The sequence below is a fragment of the Saccopteryx bilineata genome, chromosome 1 (assembly GCF_036850765.1).
Source record: "Saccopteryx bilineata isolate mSacBil1 chromosome 1, mSacBil1_pri_phased_curated, whole genome shotgun sequence".
In the NCBI taxonomy this organism is placed as follows: Eukaryota; Metazoa; Chordata; class Mammalia; order Chiroptera; family Emballonuridae; genus Saccopteryx; species Saccopteryx bilineata.
Window position 1 is genome coordinate 304,816,095 of NC_089490.1, and position 20,139 is coordinate 304,836,233.

Sequence of the window (20,139 nt, forward strand, 5' to 3'; positions counted from 1 at the left end):
TGTGATCAGAGAAAGTGCTTGATATGATTTCAATCTTCTTAAGTTTTATGAGACTGCTTTTGTGCCCTAACATGTGGTCTATTCTAGAGAATGTACCATGAGCACTTGAAAAGAAGGTATATTCTGCTGCTTTAGGGCGAAAGGTTCTGAAGATATCTAGTAAATCAAGTTGATCTAGTATGTCCTTTAAGTCTGCTGTTTCTTTGTTAATTTCTTTCTTGAGGATCTATCTAGTGATGTTAGTGAGGTATTGAAATCCCCTACTATTATAGTATTGCTGTTGATCTCGCCCTTTAAATCCATCAAAGTCTGCTTTATATATTTAGGTGCACTTATATTAAGTGCATAGATATTTATAATGGTTATATCTTCCTATTGGATTGCTCCCTTTATAATTATGTAGTGACCTTCTTTGTCTCTTACTATACTCTTTGTTTTAAAGTCCATTTTGTATGATATAAGTATTGCTACCCCAGCTTTTTTTTCATTTCCATTTGCGTAAAATATTTTTTCCATCCTTTTATCTTCAGTCTATGTGCATCTTTTGTTTTACGGTGTGTCTCTTGTAGACAGCATATGTATGGGTCCTGTTTTCTTATTCACACAGCTACCCTATGTCTTTTGATTGGATCATTTAATCCATTTACATTTAAGGTTATTATTGATATGTAATTGTTTATTGCCATTTTATTCTTTAAAACTGTATTCCTCTTTTGATATATTCTTTTTCTCCTTTGATCTGTTTACAACAGGCCCCTTAGCATTTCTTGCAGCCTTAGTTTGGTTGTAGTGAATTCCTTGAGTTTTTTTTTTTTTTTTTGTCTGGGAAGCTTTTTATTTCTCCTTCAATTTTAAACGATAGCCTTGCTGGATAAAATAGTCTTGGTTGTAGGCTCTTGTTCTGCATTACTTTGAATATTTCTTGCCATTCCCTTCTAGCCTCAAGTATTTCTGTTGAGAAGTCGGAAGTCATCCTTATGGGAGCTCCTTTGTAGGTGATAGTCTTTTTTTCTCTAGCAGCTTTTAATATTTTCTCTTTATCACTTAGCTTTGGTATTTTAATTATGATGTGCCTTGGTGTTGATTTCTTTGGGTTTCTCTTTAATGGAGTTCTCTGTGCTTCTTGAACTTGTGAGATGTTTTCTTTTTTTTAATTTATTTTATTTTATTTATTCATTTCTAGAGAGGAGAGAGAGACAGAGAGAGAGAAGGGGAAGGAGCTGGAAGCATCAACTCCCATATGTGCCTTGACCAGGCAAGCCCAGGGTTTTAAACCAGCAACCTCAGCATTTCCAGTTCGACGCTTTATCCACTGCGCCACCACAGGTCAAGCGTAAGATGTTCTCCTGCCTTAATTGAGGAAAGTTTTCAGCTATGATATGCTTGAACAAAGTCTCTATCCCTTGTTCTTTCTCTTCTTCTTCAGGAACCCCTATGATGCGGATGTTATTTCTCTTCATGTTGTCACAGAGCTCTCTTAGAGTTTCCTCAGACTTTTTGAGTCTCTTTTCTTTTTTCTGCTCTGCTTCCATGCCTTTATTTATCATGTCCTCTAACTCACTGATTCGATTCTCAGCTTCATCCATCCTGCTTTTAATTCCTTCCATTGTGTTCTTCATTTCTGATATTGTATTTGTCATTTCTGACTGATTCTTTTTTATTATTTCAATGTCCTTGTTTATATTTGCTATCTCTTTATTTAGGTGTTTGTAATGACAATCTATTGTTGTTCTAATATCTTTGAGCATCCTAACAATCGTTATTTTAAACTCTGCATCTGGTAATTTGGTTATATCTGACTCATTCAGGTCCTTTTCTGGGGATTTCTCTTGATTCATTTGTGTTGCATTTCTCTGCCTTCTCATTTTTTCTGTGTAAAAGAAGGTCTTGGCCACTGAAGTCCACTGGGTGTGGGCTCTGTGTTTCCTAGGTATGGTCTGTCTGCAGGCCCGCCACCCCCTCTGCTGTTGCTGCCTAGGGCATTCAGGTATGGGCGTTGCCAGTGCCTGCCCACTGGGGTTGTTGCTGAGGTTTCCACCTCTCCTTGACTGGGGTGGCTGTGATCACTTGCTCGGGAGTACAAGCTTCGGTGGCCTTGGCCTTCACCCCACCCCTGTGGGTGGTGTTATGCTCGGCTCTGAGGGCAGGGTTGAGCGCCTTAACTCAGCTGCGGGTCTACGCCTGAATCTGGGCCTTCACCCCACCCTTGCAGGAGGAGCCCGCTCATGGGACAAACCTTGGCTCCTTGCAGGAGGAGCCCACTGCAAACCTTGGCTCCACAGGCCGGGCAGGACTGCGTGCCCACACTCAGTAGTGGGATTCCACCTGTTCTGGGCTTTGGCTTCACCCCTGCAGGAGGAGCCAGTTCCCAATTCAGGCCACAAGTGCCAGTTCCCTGGACGGGGCAAGGCTGTGCTCCTGCACCCTTGCTCAAGGGCAGGTCTCTGCCCCTTCAGGGCTCCTGCCCTTCTCCCGCAGACTGGATTGCAGGCGGCCCGCAGCTGGGCTTGACCATTTTCGCATGTTTCCTCCTCCACAGCCATGCAAGACTGAGCTCACACCTGGTCCCAGTGGTGGTCAGCCGGCTTCCGCCCTTGCCGACATAACCGCGCTTCCGTGTCCTGGTGCCACCTGCCCTCGGGCGAGCCCTCAGCCGTGTGGGTGGGGATGCTGCAGTTCATACCCTAACATTCACTACTGTAGTCCCAAAAGCTCCCTCCTTCTAAGCAACTTTGCTCTGAGTGCCGCCAGAGAGCTTTTTTGGCTGGTGTCCTGCTTCCCAATGCTGGTATTGCTGTTTCCAGGGGAAATATTTACTTCATATTTGTGGAGGGACTTGTCCCAGAGGTTAGGGTGGCTGTCTCTCAAAATGTTTCTCCCTGTGCCTCCTAGATTACACTCTCTTCCTGCTACTCCGGTCCTCTCCTCTCTCCCCTTCCCCTGGAGCTCCAGGTGAGTGGTTGTGAGGGAGATTTTCTGTGCAGTCACTTTAAGAAGAATCCTGGGTCTGAGAAATCAGTTTCTTTCTCACAAACAGTATCCTGTCTTGTTTCCAGCTAAATACTGTCCATACGCCTCTTCTAGGCTCTGGGGCTGCAGGCTGGGGAGCAGGGGTTTGTTCCTGGGACTCAAGACCCTCCCCTCTCTGCTAAACTCACCTCCCACCACGTGAGTCTCTCCTGGCTGCCGTTTGCTCCAGGGAGCTGGGCATTCCTCTCTGCATTTCTGTGTTTCCTACCAGTCTCAGTGTGGCTTCTTCAGTGTTCCTTGGTTGAAGAGTCCTCTTAGTTTAGTCCAAAGTTGGTTTTTCCAGATGACGGTTCTTAAAATTAGTTTGTAATCCACTTTGGTTCTTGAAGATGGGTTTTGGTATGTCCACCTACTCCATCGCTATCTTGTCTTCTCCTTTACAGATTCTTTTGACATCTTTGAATTGCCAGCATCCCTACTATTGTGTTTTGAGGCCACTATTTAGCAAAAATAAGGACTACTTGAACACAAGCACTGTGATACTGTGATAATCAATCTGATAGCTGAGATGGCTAGTTAGTGACTAATGGGCAGGGAACGTATACAGTGTGGATATGCTGGACAAGGGAATGAGTCATGTCCCAGGGGGGATGGAGCAAGATAACTCGAGGTTTTATCAAGCTCTTCTGAACAGCATGCCATTCAAAACTTCTGAATATTTTATTTCTGGAACTTAGCATTTAATATTTTTGTACCATGGTGACCCCAGGTAACTGAAACCATGGAAAACAAAACCACAGCTAAGCAGGGGGTGAGGAGGACCTCTGTACATATTCAAAATATATACTATCTTCCAAAAAATACACACATGGTCTGACCAGGCAGTGGCACAGTGGATAGAGAGTGGGCCTGGGACGCTGAGGACCCAGGTTTGAAATTCTGAGGTCACCAGCTTGAACACAGGCTCATCTGGCTTGAGCACAGGCTCATCAACTTGAGCGAAGGGTTGCAGCTTGAGCGTGGGATCATAGACATGACCCCATGTTTTCTGGCTTGAACCCAATAATCGCTGGCTTGAAGCTCATGAATGCTGGCTTGAGACCCAAGGTTGCTGGCTTCAGCAAAAGGTCACTGGCTTGGCTCTAACCCCCAATCAAGGCACATATGAGAAAGCAATCAATGAACAACTAAGGTGCTGCAACTATGAGTCGATGGTTCTCATCTTTCTCCCTTCCTGTCTGTCTGTCCTTGTCTGTCCTGTCTGTCCTTCTCTCTCTCTCTCCCTCTCTTTCTCAAAAAAATTATATACATTATATATATCCACTGGCCAGTTGGCTCAGCAGTAGAGTGTTGGCCCAGCACGTGGAAGTCCCAGGTTTGATTCCCAGCCAGGGCACACAAGAGAAGTGCCCATCTGCTTCTCCACCCTTCCCCCTCTCCTTCCTCTCTATCTCTTTCTTCCCCTCCTACAGTCAAGACTCCATTGGAGCAAAGTTGGCCTGGGCGCTGAAGATGGCTCCATGGCGTCCACCTCAGGCACTAGAATGGCTCAGGCCACAATGGAACAATTCCCTAGATGAGCAGAGCATTGCCCCTTGGTGGGCATGCCAGGTGGATCCCAGTCGGGGGCATGCGGGAGTCTGACTGCCTCTCCATTGCTAACTTCGAAAAAATACAAATATATATATATAATATATACAACATTATATATATTATATATACACATAGTACTTTTCAATGCACAATTCATACTTTTCAATGCACAATTTGCAGTGTACATCTTTGTGCATATATATATATATTTTTTCCGTATTTTTCTGAAGCTGGAAACGGGGAGAGACAGTCAGACAGACTCCCGCATGCGCCCGACCGGGATCCACCCGGCACGCCCACCAGGGGCTACGCTCTGCCCATCAGGGGGCGATGCTCTGCCCATCCTGGGTGTCGCCATGTTGCGAGCAGAGCCACTCTAGCGCCTGAGGCAGAGGCCACAGAGCCATCCCCAGGGCCCGGGCCATCTTTGCTCCAATGGAGCCTTGGCTGCGGGAGGGGAAGAGAGAGACAGAGAGGAAAGCGCGGCGGAGGGGTGGAGAAGCAAATGGGCACTTCTCCTATGTGCCCTGGCCGGGAATCGAACCCGGGTCCTCCGCACGCTAGACCGACGCTCTACCGCTGAGCCAACCGGCCAGGGCTGTGCATATATTTTAATGCACAGGTAATTTTATTTCTACATGAAAGGCAGAAAGGATAGAATATATTTATTTTAATATGCAAAAATGAAAAATAAAGAATTGGTGTTTGTTTGCTTGAATTATTCTTGCACTTTTCTGTAAGTTTAAATTCTAAATAAACACTTCAAAGAAATAAAAATGACGAATCTTCTGGGAGTCTAGATTGGGGGATAAGGCAGAAAAAATAGTCGTAGTTGATAATTAAGCTGGGTTATGGAAAAATAAACTTATTGTATTACTTTCTTTATTTTCTGTATTTTAAGAATAAAGAAGTTAATTTTTTAATTGAAATCTGATTTTAATTAGAATCCATTTAATTTGTGTAAGGTGGTGAGATCTTAATTGTATTATCTTCCCATCCAAGAGCATGGTAGATCTTTCTTTTTAATCCAATCTAGTTTATATCCTTTGATAATATTTCTGTTAAGTTTCAAGCTCAGTCACACTGGCCAGTTGGCTCAGTGGTAGAGCATTGGCCAAGCATGTGGACTTCCAGATTCCTGGTCAGGGCACACAAGAGAAGATACCATTTGCTTCTCCACCCCTCTCCCATGTCTCTCTCTTCCCCTCCCGCAGCCATGATTCGAATGGTTCAAGTCAGTAGGCCTCAGGCTCTGAGGATGGCTCTATGGCCTCTGCCTCAGGCAATAAAATAGCTTGGTTGCCAAGTAATGGAGCAATAGCCACAGATGGGCAGAGCATTGTCTGGTAGGGGGCAGATCCTGGTAGGGGTGCATGCAGAAGTCTGTCTCTCTGCCTCCTGGCTTCTTTTTCTTTTTCATTTAAAAAAATTTTTTTTTCAGAGACAGAGAGAATCAGAGAGAGAGAGGTAGATAGGGACAGATAAACAGGAACGGAGAAGATGAGAAGCATCAATCATCAGTTTTTCATTGCAACACCTTAGTTGTTCATTGATTGCTTTCTCATATGTGCCTTGACTGGGGGCCTTCAGCAGACCAAGTAACCCCTTGCTCGAGCCAGTGACCTTGGGTCCAAGCTGGTGAGCTTTTGCTCAAACCAGATGAACTCGCGCTCAAGCTGGCGACCTCGGGGTCTCAAACCTGGGTCTTCCGCATCCCATTTCAACGCTCTATCCACTGCGCCACTGCCTGGTCAGGCCCTCCTGGCTTCTTAAGAAAAAAAAAAGAAGTTGCAGGTTCAGTGATTCATTATTCCAACAAATATATGCTGAGGTTTTTACTATAAGTCAGTTGCTGTTCTGCAGACTTGGGATGCATCAGTGAGGAAAACAAAGATCTCTGCCCTTATGAAGATTAATACTAGTGAGGGAAATCTGACAAGAACTATAAAAATAATAAAGAACTAAGCTATATCACTTGTTAAAACGTGATAAATGTGATGAATAAAAAGCAAAAGTCCAGCAGGATAAAGGATTTAGTAGTATAGGGTATGGGTGGTCAGCAAAACTTTATTGTGGAGCGGACATTGACTAGAGACCTGAAAAAGTTGTAGGAATTAGCCAATCAGAAACTAGAAGAACGATATCTGCAGAAGAGGAAAAATGTATGCTAAAGAGAATTATCTGATAAAAAATGAACAAAAAAAAAGTTGAAATTTAGGAAAGAAAAGGGATAATAGATGACGTGATGTTTTTTATCAGATGACAGGTCCTCTGAAATCTCCCAATTTTATTAATGTAAGTAATGAAATACCAGGTAGTCTCCTCAAATCCAAGCCACTTGGGTAGGATGTTGACACTATCATTCCCAAAGTGTTAGGTTTATTCTACTCCATTTGATAACTCCAATCAGTCCACAGGCATTTTGTCAGGGCTTGTATATTCCCTTCCTTTAGGTTATCATTTAATCCCAAAGGAAACCAGACTAAAGCATCTGGGTGAATTCACAATACCTATCATCATTAATGGAAAAACAACTTGAAGGGCAAGCTCTCCTGGTAATCTTGCCTTGTAGTCAAAAAACAGTTTCTTTTCTACCAACTAGGATTGTATGAAAAATACAAACTCTGAATGGGGTCCCAGGGTAAGGGAGGCTGTGTGTGGGAAGTGAGGAAGAGAAAGGATGTGTATGTGCCATCAGAATTATGTTCCCACATGTAATTGAGAAAAGAGTGGACGTTTAAAGCTATAAAGGACCTTAGCAATGATCCAGTCCATCATTTTTTATCTTGCAGGCTAAAATACAAAGGCTGGAAGTCATTAAAGGAGCGGTAGATCTCAGACAAGAACCCAGGGCACCCTGAAGCTTAGTTTAGAATCCTTATCACTATACCACCTGCATATTTATTTAGAAAGCTAAAGTAGAAAAATCAGGAGACAGGCTCTGAATACATTTCAGGGTTAAGTGACCACTGAGATTTTTTCCAAAACACTAAAAACTGCCAAAGCCATAAAGGTATTTAAATATTTACAGAGGCTAGCTTAGCTAGGTCTAGTATTTCCTAGGGGCACACGTCCCTTATGTATGTTTCTCAATTTATAAGTTGAAAGAACAAGAAAGGCCCTGGCCAGTAGCTCAATGGATAGAGCATAGGGGGTGGCATATGGATGTCCTGGGTTTGTCTCCGGGTCAGGGCACGTAGGAGAAGCAGACCATATGCTTCTCCCTCCCTCCCCCTTCTACCTCACTTCTACTCCTACAGCCAGTGGCTCTATTGGTTCTAGTATTGGCCCAAAAACTGAGGATGGCTCCCTCCTAGAGAGACAGCCTCAGGTGCTAAAAATTGAATACTCAGCATAGCCTTAGATGGGGTTGCCAGGTGGATCCCAGCTGGTGTGGGAGTTTGCCTCTCCATCTCCCCTCCTCTCATCCCCCAAAAACAACAAGAAAAAATATAGGCCATGAGTTACACACAGGCACACATTCAATCCATGATCATTTCATTCCTCATCCAGCAGTATTTAATGAGTGTCTACTATGGATCAGGCATCATGCCAGGTACTAGGAATTCACAGGTCAAGGTCTCTGCTAGCTCAGAACTTACAAGGGAAGACACTATGTTAAAGTAGTAATTACGTTAAAGTGTATTGAGTATTAAAATTGGGGAAATGCCAGCTTGTATAGATTTAACCTTGAAGAATAATTCAAGATGTTTCTCTTTTGTTATTAACATATTTCTGGGTGCCTCTTCATACCATCATTTGAGTCCCTCAAATACGAGTTCTTTTCAGTAAAATACTTTTAAAAATCAGTCATTTCCTACTGGTGTGCCATATATGTACTGTGAACTTCTGCAAGAGAATTCCAAGGTAAACTAGCAATGTAAAAAACATTTTATATGAGAGAGGAAGACAAGATGGCAATGGAGTAGGCAGACATACCAAATCCCACCTCCCAGAACCAAAGCAGATTACAAACTAATTTTAAGAACTATCATCTGGAAAAACCAACTTTGGACTAAACTAGGAGGACTCTTCAACCAAGGAACACTGAAGAAGCCACACCAACACTTGTAGGAAAAGCAGAAACGTGGAGAAGGCTGCCCAGCTCCCCGGAGCAAACGGCAGCCAGGAGAGACTCACATGGCGGTGAGTTTAGCAAAGAGGGGATGGTCCTGAATCCCAGGAACAAAGCCCCAGCCTGCAGCCCCAGAGCCTAGAAGAGGCGTATGGACAGTATTTAGCTGGAAACAAGACAGGATACTGTTTGTGAGAAAGAAACTGATTTCTCAGACCCAGGATTCATCTTTATTTATTTATTTATTTATTTTCATTTTTCCGAAGCTGGAAATGGGGAGGCAGTAAGACAGACTCCCGCATGCGCCCAACCAGGATCCACCCAGCATGCCCACCAGGGGGCGAAGCTCCGCCCCTCCAGGGCGATGCTCTGTTGCATCCAGAGTCACCCTAGCGCCTGAGGCTGAGGCCACGGAGCCATCCCCAGCGCCCGGGCCATCCTTGCTCCAATGGAACCTCGGCTGCAGGAAAGGAAGAGACAGAGAGGAAGGAGAGGGAGAAGGGTGGAGAAGCAGATGGGCACCTCCCCTGTGTGCCCTGGCCGGGAATCGAACCCGGGACTCCTGCACGCCAGGACAATGCTCTACCACTGAGCCAACCGGCCAGGGCCCAGGATTCTTCTTAAAGGGACCGCGCAGAACACCTCTCTCACAACCACTCACCCGGGGCTCCAAGGGTCAGGGAGAGAGGAGAGGACCAGAGTAGAAGGAAGAGAGTGTAATCTAGGAGGCACAGGGAGAAACATTTTGGGAGACAGCCACCCTAAACCCTGTGATGAGTCACTCCCCAAATCTGAAGTGAATATTTCCCTGGGAAACAGCAAAAGGAAGCAGGACACCAGCCGAACAAGCTCTCCGGCAGCACTCAGAGCAGAGTCGCTTAGAAGGAGGAAGCTTTCGGGGCTACAGTAGTGAATGTTAGGGTCTGAGCTGCAGCTCCCCCACCACACGGCTGAGGGCTCGCCCAAGGGCAGGCGGCGGCGGGACACAGAAGCACGGTTCTGTTGGTAAGGGAGCATGCCAGCTGGGCACCACTGGGACCAGGTGTGAGCTCAGTCTTGCCCAGCTGGGGAGGAGGCAGCCTGCAAAAGTGGTCTAGCCCAGCTGCCGGCCGTCTGTATTCCAGCCTGCAGGGGAAGGGCGGGAACCCCAGAAAGGGTGGAGACCGGCCCTTGAGCAAGGGCACAGGAGCACAGCCTTGCCCCGCCCATGGAACTGGCACTTGTGGCCTTACTTGGGAACTGGCTCCTCCTGTGGGGGTGGAACCAAAAGCCCAGAACAGGCAGAGTCCCGCTACTTAGCGTGGGCACGCAGTCCTGCCTGGCCTGTGGAGCCAAGGCTTGCAGCCGTCCCACGAGCGGGCTCCTCCTGCAAGGGCGAGGCGGAAGCCTGGAAACAGTCGGAGACCCACAGCTGAGCAAAGGTGCTTGCCACTGTCCTCAGGACCGAGCATAACGCCACCCATGGGGCAGGGCAAAGACCAAGGCCACCAAGGCTTGTACACCTGAGCATGTGATCACAGCCACTCCTGTGAAGGAGAGGCGGAAACCACAGCAGCGCTGAGATCTGAACACCCTAGGCAGCAACAGCAGAGGGTGTGGTGGGCCTGCAGATAGACCATACCTAGGGAACAGAGGCCACACCCAGTGGACTTCAGTGGCCAAGACCTTCTTTTACACAGAAAAAATGAGAAGGCAGAGAAATGCAACACAAATGAATCAAGAGAAATCCCCAGAAAAGGACCTGAATGAGTCAGATACAACCAAATTACCAGATGCAGAGTTTAAAATAACGATTGTTAGGATGCTCAAAGATATTAGAACAACAATAGATGGTCATTACAAACACCTAAATAAAGAGATAGCAAATATAAACAAGGACATTGAAATAATAAAAAAGAATCAGTCAGAAATGACAAATACAATATCAGAAATGAAGAACACAATGGAAGGAATTAAAAGCAGGATGGATGAAGCTGAGAATCGAATCAGTGAGTTAGAGGACATGATAAATAAAGGCATGGAAGCAGAGCAGAAAAAAGAAAAGAGACTCAAAAAGTCTGAGGAAACTCTAAGAGAGCTCTGTGACAACATGAAGAGAAATAACATCCGCATCATAGGGGTTCCTGAAGAAGAAGAGAAAGAACAAGGGATAGAGACTTTGTTCAAGCATATCATAGCTGAAAACTTTCCTCAATTAAGGCAGGAGAACATCTTACGCTTGACCTGTGGTGGCACAGTGGATAAAGCGTTGAACTGGAAATGCTGAGGTTGCTGGTTTGAAACCCTGGGCTTGCCTGGTCAAGGCACATATGGGAGTTGATGCTTCCAGCTCCTTCCCCTTCTCTCTCTCTGTCTCTCTCTCCTCTCTAAAAATGAATAAATAAAATAAAATAAATTAAAAAAAAAGAAAACATCTCACAAGTTCAAGAAGCACAGAGAACTCCATTAAAGAGAAACCCAAAGAAATCAACACCAAGGCACATCATAATTAAAATACCAAAGCTAAGTGATAAAGAGAAAATATTAAAAGCTGCTAGAGAAAAAAAGACTATCACCTACAAAGGAGCCCCCATAAGGATGACTTCCGACTTCTCAACAGAAACACTTGAGGCCAGAAGGGAATGGCAAGAAATATTCAAAGTAATGCAGAACAAGAGCCTACAACCAAGACTACTTTATCCAGCAAGGCTATCGTTTAAAATTGAAGGAGAAATAAAAAGCTTTCCAGACAAAAAAAAAAAAAACTCAAGGAATTCACTACAACCAAACTAAGGCTGCAAGAAATGCTAAGGGGCCTGTTGTAAACAGATCAAAGGAGAAAAAGAATATATCAAAAGAGGAATACAGTTTTAAAGAATAAAATGGCAATAAACAATTACATATCAATAATAACCTTAAATGTAAATGGATTAAATGATCCAATCAAAAGACATAGGGTAGCTGTGTGAATAAGAAAACAGGACCCATACATATGCTGTCTACAAGAGACACACCGTAAAACAAAAGATGCACATAGACTGAAGATAAAAGGATGGAAAAAATATTTTACGCAAATGGAAATGAAAAAAAAGCTGGGGTAGCAATACTTATATCATACAAAATGGACTTTAAAACAAAGAGTATAGTAAGAGACAAAGAAGGTCACTACATAATTATAAAGGGAGCAATCCAATAGGAAGATATAACCATTATAAATATCTACACACCTAATATAGGAGCACCTACAAATGGTGTTGGAAAAATTGAACAGCTACCTGCAAAAGAATGAAACTAGACCACCAACTTACACCATTCACAATAATAAACTCAAAATGGATAAAAGACTTAAATGTAAGCCATGAAACCATAAGCATCTTAGAAGAAAACATAGGCAGTAAGCTCTCTGACATCTCTCGCAGCAATATATTTGCCGATTTGTCTCCACAGGCAAGTGAAATAAAAGACAGGATAAACATATGGTACTATATCAAACTAAAAAGCTTCTGCACAGCTAAAGACAATAAGAACAGAATAAAAAGACAAACTACACAATGGGAGAATATATTTGACAATGCGTCTGATAAGTGGTTAATAACCAAAATTTATAAAGAACTTGTAAAATTTAATACCAGGAAGACAAACAATCCAATCAAAAAATGGGCGAAAGAAATGAATAGATACTTCTCCAAAGAGGACATACAGATGGCCAATGGGCAGATGAAAAAATGCTCAACATCACTAATCATTAGGGAAATGCAAATTAAAACCACAATGAGATATCACCTCACACCAGTCAGAATGGCGCTCATCAACAAAACAACACATAATAAGTACTGGCGAGGATGTGGAGAAAAGGGAACCCTCCTGCACTGCTGGTGGGAATGCAGACTGGTGCAGCCACTCTGGAAAACAGTATGAAGATTCCTCAAAAAATTAAAAATCGAACTGCCTTTTGACCCAGCTATCCCACTGTTAGGAATATAGCCCAAGAACACCATAGCACTGTTTGATAAGAAGAAATGCACCCCCATGTTTATGGCAGCATTGTTCACAATAGCAAATATCTGGAAACAGCCCAAATGTCCATCAAAGGACGACTGGATTAAAAAGCTTTGGTACATATATACTACGGAATACTACTCAGCCATATGAAATGATGACATCGGATCATTTACAACAACATAGATGAACCCTGATAACATTATACTTAGAGAAATAAGTAAATCAGAACAAACTAAGAACTATATGATTCCATACATAGGTGGGACATAAAAATGAGACTCAGAGACATGGACAAGGGTGTGGGGGTTATGGGGTGAGGGGGAGGAGAGGGTGGGGGTTGGGGGAGGGGAGGGGCACAAAGAAAACCAGTTAGAAGGTGACGGAAGACAATTGGACTTTGGGTGATGGGAATGCAGCATAAGCAAATGTCAAAATAACCTAGAACTATTTTCTCTGAACATATGTACCCTGATTTATCAATGTCACCACATTAAAATTAATCAAAAAACAAACAAATCTCATAAACACAAGGGGAAAAAAGCTGGATTTCAACATGCTCTGTCATTTTCCTATATTATATAGTTTTAAAAAATGAATCCATCTTCTCCTTAAAACTCTGAGTGGCCATGGCTTTATTGAAACAAAGCTTTGTTCTTCCACAGCTGCTGTCAGTCAGTATACAAAGTAAACTCGACGCAAAAGTTACTGGCCTGTTTCAAAGTATAGTCAAGTGACTGACATTTATTTTATTAAAAAAAGTTATTCCTCAAAAATAAAAAATTTATTGTAAAAAAACACAACATTTTATATGAGAACAAAAGTATTTTGGATTATATATGCCTGATAAATTTAGTATCACATAACAAGCACAGGTGATCTGAAACATAATTTGCTATAACTTGAAACTGGATGCTCCCATGTTTTTATAGGATAGTATTCATAACAAGTTTTGTTAGCAAAATCAATAGCCCCAGTCATTTTCTGAGCATTTGAAAGATCTACTGGATTCTGGGCACAGGTCTGAATGAATCCCATCCATCCTTAAAAGGCCAGCTAAGAGAGCTACTCTACAAACATTTCTCATAGCCCCCTTCTCTACTGAGGAAGGAGGGGCAGGCCCCCCCTTCCCTGAGAAGAAAGAAATGAGAAGAATGTAAGAGAGAGGAGCCTGCAGGGGCAACTGAGTCAGCTAGTCATAGTTTAACTCAGGGGTCAGAAATCTTTTTGGCTGAGAGAGCCATGAACGCCACATATTTTAAAATGTAATTCTTTGAGAGCCATACAATATGTTTAACACTAAATACAAGTAAATGTGTGCATTTTATGTAAGACCAACACTTTTAAACTGCAATAAGTCTTTAAATTATTTTTAATAATGTTGTTATGCTGTTGCTAACCAATAATGAATAAAGTACTTCTTACCATTAATGCGACTTCTGGTGCTGCATGGTTTTGCTGATAGCTTTGTAGTCTGGTTGATACATGGTGAGGTTAAGCTTCATGTAGGCGTTGAGACTTCCATCTGTTAAACGTAATCATAGGTTGGTCTTAACGTTCTTTAGATGTGAGAAAGACTGTTCACATACATACGTAGAGCCAAACATTGTCAGTACAGCAATACTCATATACTGCAGTGTGTGGTATGTGACAGGAAGTGCGTTCCAGGTTTTGACTATCAGCTGGTCTGTGGGTTGAAGTTTTTTCATTTCTCCCCACTTGTGTTTGCTCACCAACTCTGCTTGCTGTTGTGCAAGTCTTTCCAAATCTTCATTCAGTGACTTGAACTTATTCACCCATATGTCTGAGGCCTTCAGGTCAGCAGCCTGTAGCTCAAAATCTCTGACAGAGGCCTGACCTGTGGTGGCGCAGTGGGATAAAGCGTCGACCTGGAACACTGAGGTCGCCGGTTCGAAACCTTCGGCTTGCCTGGTCAAGGCACATATGGGAGTTGATGCTTCCTGCTCCTCCCCCTTTTCTCTCTCTCTCTGTCTCTCTCTCTCACTCCTCTCTCTCTAAAAAATCAATAAATAAAATATTTTAAAAAAAATCTCTGACAGAGACATGGGGGATGTAACTCAGGTCGGCGCTGTGCACTGCACACTCGTGTGGATGGATGATGAACTTAAAAAGACAAGTGCACTTATGAAATTCTCCAAAGCGCGCTTTGAATGACTGCAGGAGATTAGAGGTGAAGCCCGCTAGCTGCTGGAGATCAAAATGTTGAGCAGGGTCACTTGCTGTGCATGCATCTTTAAACTCTCCCAGTTTTTCAAAGTGTAGTAAACGACCTATTTTAATGTCTGCTATGAAGAGTTCCAGCTTATTTTCAAATGCAAACACTGTTTGTTGAAAGGATAAGAATGTATTTCCAACACCTTGCATTTTCACATTGAGCTGGTTCAGATATTCAGTCATGTCCATGAGATAGTAGAACTTCAGGAGCCACTTAGTGTTAGTTAACTCAGGATGCTCGACGTTTTTCATTTCAAGAAAAGTCTGGATTTCACTCAGACAAGCCATGAAAAGGCTGAGCACCTTCCCTCTTGACAACCAAAGCACATTGCTGTGCAGAAGCAGACCAGGATAATTATTCCCAACTTCATCCAGCAGTGTTTTAAACTGGCAATCACATAGAGCTCGGGCAACAATAAAGTTGACCACCTGAATGACCAGCGACATCACCTCACCAAGCTGCTCACCACACATCTGAGCACAAAGATGTAGGATGCAGTGAAAACTTAGAATGGGTCTCTCTCTTTTCATGTTCATGAAGAAGCGCTACAAATCCTCTGTTTTTCCCCACTATGCACGGACCACCATCAGTACACACCAAAATAAGTTTATCCATAGGTAGATTTTTTTCTTTAGCAAACTCAGTGAAAGATTTGAATAAATCCTTCCCTCTTATTGTCTTTCATAGGCAAAACAGCAAGACTTTCCTTACATAGTGTGTCACCGACAGCATACCTTGCAATCACGCTGAACTGGGATAAATGGCTTATGTCTCTTGACTCATCCAAAGCGAGAGAAAAGAATGGTGCTGCATTTATGTCCTTCACTTGTGTTGCCTCAATTTGATTTGCCATCATGATGGTACGATTGTAAACAGATCTTGCCTACAGAGGCATATCTTTTATTCGTTTGATTATCTTGTCTTTATCTGAAAAGTTGTCAAAAAGTTCATTGGCAGCCCTGGCCAGTTGGCTCAGTGGTAGAGCGTCGGCCTGGCATGCAGGAGTCCCGTGTAGTAAATGATTCCTGGCCAGGACACACAGGAGAAGTGCCCATCTGCTTCTCCACCCCTCCCCCTCTCTTTCCTCTCTGTCTCTCTCTTCCCCTCCTGCAGCCAGGGCTCCATTGGAGCAAAGTTGGCCCGGGCGCTGAGGATGGCTCCATGGCCTCTGCCTCATGTGCTAGAATGGCTCTGGTTGCAACAGAGTGACGCCCCAGATGGGCAGAGCATTGCCCCCTGGTGGGCATGCTGGGTGGATCCCAGTTGGGCGCATGTGGGAGTCTGTCCGACTGCCTCCCCGTTTCCAACTTCAGAAAAATACAAAAAAAAAAAAGTTCATTGGCAACATCAAGCACGAATGTTTTTGCATACTCCCCATCTGTGAATAGTTTTCCATTTCTCACAATTGCTAAACCACCAGCAAAGCTAGCCAAATTCCAGTCACCTTGTTGGGTCCAAACACGGAGTTGCTGCTGACTAGCTTGCACTCTGCACAGTAGCTCTTGACATGCTTTCTTCCTGCTGTCCCCCGCTGAATATTTCGATGCAAATGTAGTATGGTGTGTGTCGAAGTGCCGCTTTATATTTGACTGTTTCATCGATGCAATTTTATCATTGCATATTAGACACACTACAGAACCTGCTCTCTCCACAAAGACGAATTCCTCTGTCCATTCCTGCTGAAAAGTACAATACTCCTCATCTTTTTTTCTTTTAGCCATCTTCTTTGTCAATAGGGTTTCTGCAATTAGCTAGCTGACTAGTTTATTAAAAGGAGGGAAGTTTACTTCCTGACCTCACAATGACCCGTGTACATTACGCATTATCCAATAAAAATTTGGTGTTGTCCTGGAGGACAGCTGAGATTGGCTCCAGCCACCCACAACCATGAACATGAGCAATAGGAAATGAGTAGATTGTAATACATGAGAATGTTTTATATTTTTAATGTTATTATTTTTTTTATTAAAGATTTGTCTGCAAGCCAGATGCAGCCATCAAAAGAGCCACATCTGGCTGACAAGCCATAGGTTCCTGACCTCTGGTTTAACTACTTCCTATAGTTCTCTGGAAAGACTGGTGCCACTTGGTACACAGAGCTAAGAAGATAGAACTTATCTGAAAACCCCTTCCTATTCTCTTTTCTTAAAAGCCTTTAAGAGTCTGACCAGGCGGTGGCGCGGTGGAGAGAGCATCGGACTGGGACTCAGAGGACCCAGGTTTGAAACTCCGAAGTTGCTGGCTTGAGCACAGGCTCATCTGGTTTGAGCAAGGCTCACCAGCTTGAGCCCAAGGTCGCTGGCTTGAGCACAGGGTCACTCGCTCTGCTGTAGTCTCCTTGTCAAGGCACATATGAGAAAGCAATCAATGAACAACTAAGGTGTCGCAACAAATAATTGATGCTTCTCATCTCTCTTCCTTCCTGTCTGTCTGTCCCTATCTGTCCCTTTCTCTGTCTCTGTCACCAAAAAAAAAAAAGAAGCCTTTAAGAGATGATGTTTACATACCTTAATTAAAAATTCCAACCCTTATCCTTTGAACCCACCTAAACTCACCCTACCATCCTGAAGCCATGAGAGTGACACACACCTCTAGACAAAGGGATCACAAGCCCTTTGCATGAAAACCTGTATTCTCTAAAAGGTATATATATAAGGTGACCAGCTTTTTTACAGTGAAAAGAACAAAAATAAATTGAAGAAAACAATAATTGAAATAAAAGAAACATTTCATTCATTGCAACAATACATTATAATATGATAAATACATAATAAAAACATTTGTAATATTTCTATTATAACTATGCTTACATGCCTATTAATTTTTAATAATAATTGTAAGAAAAAAGTACTCATTTAGTAAAACTAAATATCAAACAAAACCACTAATTGGAGTGATATTCAGGTGTACTTATCATTTTCTAATTTAAAAACGTCTGTTTTATGCAACTATTTAATCAAAATGCATTACTAGATATGGTTTGAGGTTAGACTTCCACTTTAAGACTCGAATTTCAGGAAAATACTTGTAAATAAAATTATATGTATTTGGAAGTTATTAAATAGATAATGAATTAATAAAATGTGAATTGTACTTACCTATGATTGAATATTAACTGAGAAAGAAATTACCATGAGTCTACAATGTCGTATGTGCCATATTGTTTTTTAGTAAGAAATACACAAAGCCACTTGCTCCCTCGGTATATTGCGCTCTCTCTCAATGTCTCCCGTGCGGAGTGCATGCGTCTCATAATCGCCTCTCGCCACACTGTACTGATCCTTGATGAATCATGTCAAATATAAATACGTCAATCACATGCAATGGATCAACCCTGCATCGATTAAATACGGACATTTACAGATTAGTCTTCCAATATCAAAAAGGAGGACATGTAGGAGAACACTTTTCAAGGGAGGATGAAACTTACAAAAGAAAGACTGGGCCCTGGCCGGTTGGCTCAGTGGTAGAGCGTCGGCCTGGCGTGCAGGAGTCCCGGGTTCGATTCCCGGCCAGGGCACACAGGAGAAGCGCCCATCTGCTTCTCCACCCCTCCCCCTCTCCTTCCTCTCTGTCTCTCTCTTCCCTTCCAGCAGCCAAGGCTCCATTGGAGCAAAGTTTGCCCAGGCGCTGAGGAAGGCTTTGTGGCCTCCGCCTCAGGTGCTAGAATGGCTCTGATTGAGGCAGAGCGACGCCCCAGATGGGCAGAGCATCACCCCCTGTTGGGCGTGCCAGGTGGATCCCGGTCAGGTGCATGCGGGAGTCTGTCTTACTGCCTCCCCGTTTCCAACTTCAGAAAATACCAAAAAAAAAAAAAGAAAAAAGAAAAAAGAAATCTAACTTTGGGGAGCACATGCTTGGTTCCCTCTTTTGAGGGTCACGCTGCTCCACTGGCAAAGTAAATCCTACTTCCTTCATCACGTTGTCTGGGCATTTTGTCCTCCTTTGGTTCCTGGTATACTACCTACCCTTAATAGATTCCGCATTTGTATAGAATTTAGCATATGCTCTTTTGAATATTGACTTTGTATATGTATGTCTTCCCCTAAACTGGATGGATCATTAAGGAAAAGACTGTGACTTGCCATTCCCTTATGGCAGGGGTTGGGAACCTTTTTGGCTGAGAGAGCCATGAATGCCACATTTTTTATTTATTTATTGACTTTTTGCATTTTCTTTTGCATTTTTCTGAAGCTGGAAACAGGGAGAGACAGTCAGACAGACTCCCGCATGCGCCCGACCGGGATCCACCAGGCAAGCCCACCATGGGGCGACGCTCTGCCCACCAGGGTGCGATGCTCTGCCCATCCTGGGCGTCGCCATGTTGCGACCAGAGCCACTCTAGCGCCTGAGGCAGAGGCCACAGAGCCATCCCCAGCGCCCGGGCCATTTTTGCTCCAATGGAGCCTTGGCTGCAGGAGGGGAAGAGAGAGACAGAGAGGAAGGTGCGGTAGAGGGGTGGAGAAGCAAATGGGCGCTTCTCCTGTGTTCCCTGGCCAGGAATCGAACCCGGGTCCTCCGCACACTAGGCCGACGCTCTACCACTGAGCCAACTGGCCAGGGCCTGAATGCCACATATTTTAAAATGTAATTCCGTGAGTGCCACACAACAACCCGTGTACGTTATGCATTATCCAATAAAAATTTGGTGTTATCCCAGAGGACAGCTGTGATTGGCTCCAGCCACCTGCAACCATGAACAGGGGCAGTAAGAAATGAATGGATTGTAATACATGAGAATGTTTTATATATATATATATATATATATATATATATATATATATATATATATATTTTGGGGGGGAGAGTTGGGTTTTTTTGGTATTTTTCTGAAGTTGGAAATGGGGAGGCAGTCAGAATCCCTCATGGCCCGACTGGGATCCACCTGGCATGCCCACCAGGGGGCAATGTTCTGCCCATCTGGGGTGTCGCTCTGTTGCAACCAAAGCCATTCTAGCACCTGAGGCAGGGGCTATGGAGCCATCCTCAGCGCCTGGGCCAACTTTGCTCTAATGGAGCCTTGGCTGCAGGAGGGGAAGAGAGAGACAGAGAGGAAGGAGAAGGGGAGTGGTGGAGAAGCAGATGGGCGCTTCTCCTGTGTGCCCTGGCCGGGAATCGAACCCAGGACTCCTGCACGCCAGGCCGAAGCTCTACCATTGAGCCAACCGGCCAGGGCTGTTTTATATTTTTAACGTTATTATTTTTTAAATTAAATATTTGCGAGCCAGATGCCGCCATCAAAAGAGCCACATCTGGCTCCCGGGCCATAGGTTCCTGACCTGTTATG